Source organism: Anomaloglossus baeobatrachus, chromosome 4 (genome assembly GCF_048569485.1).
Source record: "Anomaloglossus baeobatrachus isolate aAnoBae1 chromosome 4, aAnoBae1.hap1, whole genome shotgun sequence".
NCBI lineage: Eukaryota > Metazoa > Chordata > Amphibia > Anura > Aromobatidae > Anomaloglossus > Anomaloglossus baeobatrachus.
In genome coordinates, this window is record NC_134356.1 from 191,292,566 (window position 1) to 191,298,958 (window position 6,393).

Here is a 6,393-nt window from a genome sequence, read left to right on the forward strand (position 1 = left end):
TAGACTTGTGTAGGTTAGATGATATATTAATTATCCATGTGCTGGATAATTTTTTAGCCTTGGAATTTACTTGCAGTATGGATTTTAGAATCTGCAGTGTATAACCTTTTCATGGTGATTTTTCACTTTTGCTGCAGATTCTCTAAATTTGCAGTGACATTCAATAATCTGAAATCTGCCTCTTATGAACTAGTGATGAGCAAACACTGCTGATGTTCGGGTGCTTGGTACTCGTAACAGTTGGAGGATCGGATGGGCCTGGCTCTTGTGCCAAGTATATTGGAATTGAATGGGGAACTTAATCATTTTCCTGGGAAACCTTCCGGAAAAATGCTCAAGTTTCCCATTGACAATGATTATATTCGGTACATGAGTCAAGCCCGTCCAGAGTGTCTGACTGCTCGTTACGAGTACCAAGCACTACAGTGCTCGCTAATCACTGCTTGTTACAAGTACCAAGCACCCAAGCATGGTAGTGCTCACTAATCACTGCTCGTTACGAGTACTGAGCACCCAAGCATTGTAGTGCCCTCTCATCACTAGTTATGAGCACTGAGCACCCAATTATGGTAGTGCTCGCTCATCACTAGTTACGAGTAGATATGAGCTACCCCCCTACTGTTCGAATTCGGTTCGGTTCATCGAACAGCGGGTGTGTTCGTCGAACGTTCGACGAACGTTCGACAAACACCTTCGTACCCCATTAAAAACAATGAAAGGCAAACACATACAAACATATAGAAAACACCTTTTAAGGTGTCCAAAAGGTGACAAACAACTCAGAAGACACCACAAAGACAAGGAAAAGTGACAAGTTCATATACTCATGCTGAAACAAAAGAGCTGGACGAGTAAAATGAGGAGAAGACACAGATATAGGCATGTCATGCCCTTCTAACATCATGTAAAACAAAGCAAGGGGACTCCAACCAGAGTCTCCATTTTTTCCAAAAACTGGGCCACAGACACCACTTAAGGGGCATCAATTGTCCCACAGTTGCAAACTTAACATGTTGACTTGCATGAAGCACAATCAAAAATCCACAAGCCTTTACTCTCCCCAGGATGACACAGGGGTAGAAAAGTCCTTGCGGATCCATGACTTGTTCATCTTGATGAACGTTAGTCTGTCCACATTGTCACTGGACAGACGCGTGCACTTATCTGTCAGCACACACACAGCAGCACTGAAGACACGTTCCGAGAGAACGCTGGCTGCGGGACACGACAAGATCTCCAAGGCGTAAGTGGCGAGCTCATTCCATTTTTGCAGACTGGAAGCCCAAAATGAGCAAGGCTCCAGTTGTACAGTTATGGCATCGATATTCACTTGGAGATACTCCTGTATTATCCTCTCCAGGCATTGACTATGTGTCAGACTTCTTGTCTCTTCTGGCCTTGCAAAGGATGGTCTAAAAAATTCATGAAACGATTCCATAAAATTGCTGTTACCACCAGATACGGTGTTGCTGGTACGGTTTGACTGATGATGACTCGACAGTCCCATGGTTGGCAAGTTAGAAATGAGAGATTCACTCTGTGCACTACTGGTGTTTAGTGGAAAAGCCGAGCTAAGATTGAGTAACAGCTTCTGCTGATACTCCTGCATACGTGCGTCCCTTTCTATGGCAGGAATTATTTCGCCAAATTTTGACTTGTACTGGTGATCTAAGAGTGTGACAACCCAGTAGTCAGCATTACTTCGAATTCTGACAATCTGAGGGTCATGTTATAGGTAGTGCAGCAAGAAGGCGTTCATGTGTCTTGCGCACCCAGGAGGACCAAGTTGTAGCATTTTTATTAGTGCACTATGTTTTGATCTATTACTGACAAAACTTGGATCTTCTCTGACCATCTGTTTGTCTTTCCCCATTGCTTTGATCCGCTATCCTAATGGTATTCAAACCTTTTACCATGATCTGACCACGCCTTTGCCTTTCCCCTTAGTGCACGACGTGCTCTCTAAGGCTATGTGCGCACGTTGCGTCGGAGTACCTGCAGTTTATTCTGCACGTTTTATTTCCCTTGGTTTTTGACCAAATGGCTTTTGACCATTTTTTAGCGCTAAAAACGCATGCGTTTTTTCTGCGTTTTTAGTGCATTTTTAGCGCTTTTTACATGCGTTTTTGAAACAAAAAACGCATATGCGTTTGTCATGTTATTGGGCTCAAAAATAAAGTTAAATGATTCAAAAACAAAAATGTCTGCCTTTCCTGTCTAGTTTATGTTAATTTGTTATGGTGTCATTTCCTGAAGCAATGATAACTCTAAATTCATCAAGTTATAACATGAAAACACTTTCTATGTTGCAAAATTAAAGTATACAAACATAGATTTTGAAACAAAACATTATTTTATTTCGTTACATAGCTTTATTACACTCATAAAGCCTTTTTTAAACACATTGCCACATATTTGCAACATATAATTTATATGCAAAATTAATACATATTTTTTTCCAACAATAATACAAAAACATAAGATTATAACAATATAAAATTAATGATCAGAAAATAATTGGCTACTGAAATAGCCATGAGGTTGTTCTCGTGACTGCAAATTTACATTTAACGGAGGGTGAATATTCATTTGGGTATTTTGGGGTTTTTGAGTTGTTATGGGTTGTTGAAAATATTGTTGTTGAACATTTGGATTATAGGGATTTTGATTAACAGAATAATGTTTGGGTATGTAGATTGGGTTGGTGGCCATAGTTTCAGTTTTCTTTTGGGTTGGTGGGTTTTTGACATCTTCAAAAATCTGTTCTATTTTTGAAATTATAGAGCCTGATGAAGGGAAACTACCCTCTTCCTCATAGCAACTCAGCATCCCACATATGGCTGTCATGCATGTATTTTTTTTCTTTACATCTTTAATTTTCCGAATTCTACCAGCAATACTAATGCCAAAATGATCAATGTCATCTTCTTGTGCAGTTGTATTTAATAATTTTAAAGTTTCATTACATATCACTCACTTCTTCCTCTAATTGTATATTTTTGGTATTTTTTTTTTGTTTTTTGGCTTTATATATTTTGATGGACCAGAGCTAATTGGTGTAGACCTAGGTGGTGATTTTTCAGGGACACTGACAATTTCAATCTCCCCTTCATTTTCAGAGGAATTGTGATCAATACTGCCAGATGGCCCTTCCTGGTGTTGTTGATGAAGGCTCTCTTGCCCTTCTTCATCATCAACAGGTGTTTCTGTTGCTACATTTCCAGAAGTTCTGATGAAGGAAAAGAAAAAATACAAATCAATAAAAAACAATGTAAATAAGTGTGATGATAACATTATTTTAATAAAACAATGGAAACATACTGTTACATGAATACTTACTCTCTTGTTTTGCGACTTGTGCATAAAAATGACAGTTCATCATAATAGATGAAATTGGGTTTCTTGGGTGAACTCCCACTTTTCATGCCCTCATTCCTTAGCTTATGAAATCGGTCCTTTACAGAACGCCATCTTTTGCGCACGTCAAGCTCTATTACAATTTTACATGTAAAAAAACAAAAGATAATTAATAATTAATTTTAACAATTTTTTTAAAAATTAAACTTTTTTAAATTTAAATAAATATTATACCAATTCTATGTTGTAAGGCTGCATCAGCCTCATGCCATTGTGGGAAAAGTTCTGCACAAATTGTTCCCCAACAGTCCATCCTCTTTGTTTTCTGCATATATCAGGGCATGTAGGATCCCATAGGCATGGCATGGATTCAACCTGTTAGTTAATTTATAAATATTGCAATTAAGTGATTACTATATTTTTAAGAAAATTATAAAGGTATACCTTATCATTATAACATTTGTCTTGCAAATTCTGCAAACAAACATCATAGCACATATACAAAAATTAAATAAGGTATTTATTTATAACATTTTACACACAAATTACTTTGGTTGTAGGATTGCAACAATTTTTGAAGTTGTCAAGGAATATTATGTATAGTTTTTAAGCCATTTTTAAAAAAGTTCTTAAATATAATTAATGAATAATTTGTTAAAAAATGTGAAATATTCATGTACTTACCATAGAAATTAATTTAGCAACATCTATTTTCATTCTTTGGAACCAAGCCATTTTATATTTAACTAGCTCCAAGTATGTATAGTATGAGAAATCACAATAGTAGCAGGCACTGAAACATACACAGCTCTGTATTTATAGTAAAAAGGAAGTGATGTAGGTAATGACGTTTCTGCCTTGGTTATTTCCCTACTGCAACTGCGTTTTTGGTTAGGAAAACGCTGGTAAAAAGCATGTAAAACGCATATTAAACGCAGAATATTCACTCTAACATGCGTTTTGCCATTTCTCATTGACTCCAATGTTAAGGAAACGCTGCAGAAATGGCAAAAACAACTGACATGCTGCTTCTTTTTCAGCATGGTTTTTGACCACAAATATGCAAATTAAACGCTGCTGAAAAAAAAGCAAAGAGCAGACAGGATTTCTGCTTTTCCCATAGACTTTGCTGGCAATCAAAAACGCATGCGTTTTAGCGCAAAAACGCTGCTGCTAAAAACGCTGCAGAAACGCGGGAAAAAACGCAACGTGCGAACATAGCCTTATTATCTTACCCCGGAACTTGACTAACTTGCCTCACGGCTTGAGTAGTGATTAACGTCACAGTCATAGGTTGAACTTGATGGACTAAAGAGTCTCTCAAACAGAACAAAAACCCAGCACTACCTGAACACTAGCATAATGCAGACTGCAATCACCCTAGGCAACAATAATGAAAAAACTGGTGCTACTCTTGCAAGCAAAATAGTAGATAAATCCAAATAATTGAAGAAAAAATCAAGTGACACTCATCATACTTAAAAGTGATCATTTATTGTATTCACATTAAAAGTCCAAGAATGGCAGGGAAATAGAGACGCAGGGCGTTCAGACAATAGCTGTTTCGCGTGACTAGAATGCTTCTACAGGTCCACGCCTTTTTTTTCTTCAATTATCTGAACTTGATTGACTTGTGTCTTTATTCAGCCTTAAATCTCTAAAACTTTATATAGAGCAATGCAGGAATGGTGCAGATTTGACATATTGTTTAGATTACTGTGCGGTTGCTATATCTTCATTAATTTACCAAGTATGCCTTGGAAGCAGTTTTTCAGATGCGTACAAAGTATTACAAGGCTAAAATTCCATTGTTTAGCTATTTTATATATATATATATATATATATATATATATATATATATATATATATATGCGACACCCGCACGGGACCCCGAGGGATTGGAGTAGCTTAAGCCGTTCCCTGTGCACCCGTCGCCGAGCTAGTGGTTGTACAGTCGTGGCCTGGCCCGGTTCCGTGGCCCCGTGGTGCGCCCATAAAAAGGGGTTAATTTACAGGAGATAGTCCGACTACGTCAGCTCACCCAAGCTTTAGTGCCCCAGAGCAGTTCAGCCCAAACCGCTCGGATTCGGGTCTCTGTGCCCTGAGGGAGGCTCAGTGGAGCAAAAGAAAATAAAAATAAAAATATAAATAAAAGAAAGAGAGTCCAGTTACTGAGAAAGAGAGTCCAGTCACTGAGTGCAGTTGAACAGGTTTACTGACAGCCTAGGAAAAGCTGCCTTGGGACGTGCCAGGACCAGGTTTGCCATCCTCCTGGAATCTGTACCAGTTTAACCTGGGGGCCACTTTTCCCACCTTGCACTCGTGTCAGTCTATGGAAGTCCTCACCAGCCTGGAGCTTCTGGAGGGCCTCCTGGTGTCCTGTCCTAACACTGGCGACGTGAGCTGTTTAAGGGGTATTTCCCGACTCCCTCTTTGTCGCTTAGCCTCAGACCTTTTGTGTTTGGCTGATGCACCGTGAAAGTCCACCTGCCTGCAGAAATAATAGGATGCTTGAAGTCTGTCCTGTCCTGGGAGATCTGCACCCCTTGCGTGCTGAACTTCAGTGAAGTGCTGGGCGTCTTGTCCCTGGGGATCCTCTTGTCCCAGGAACTCATCCACTTGCTTCCCCAGAGTTCCTCCTTTTCAGTGGCCGGTCTAACCACCCAAGCTCTGGTCAGCTGCTGTCAGGTTCCTCTGTCCTCTAACAGCTTCTCCTCACATACACCGTGCAATCCACTGCTCGTGTCAGACTCTCCTCACAGACTCATGTCACAGGCTAACTGCCTCCACTTCCTGTCTGTCTTCTCTTCCCTCCTCAGGTCACTTGCTCCTCCTACCGGTTTAGGTCTCTCCCTCCCCCCAGTTGGCTGCCTGTTATCTACAGTGTCCAGCCCTGTCACCTGGGACTGAGGGAGTCTCCCATCCCATGTGTGAGCTGTGCAAATGTCCTGGTGAGCTGGTGTATGTGTGGACTGGTACAGATACACAGGATTCGGGCTGTTACAGAGTTGTTACCTTTTTGTGACACCTCGTTTA

The 6,393-nt window shown here is 39.9% G+C and overlaps 1 long non-coding RNA gene across 1 annotated transcript; it reads right to left on the minus strand.

The window, feature by feature from the left end:
- Positions 1–3,047: 3,047 nt before the first annotated feature.
- On the minus strand, positions 3,048–3,653 carry LOC142301351 (uncharacterized). The gene is made up of 3 exons (XR_012752778.1): positions 3,592–3,653; positions 3,340–3,490; positions 3,048–3,229 (listed from the first exon to the last, which is right to left on the minus strand). It is a non-coding gene; the product is annotated as an uncharacterized LOC142301351 (long non-coding RNA).
- Positions 3,654–6,393: the final 2,740 nt, after the last annotated feature.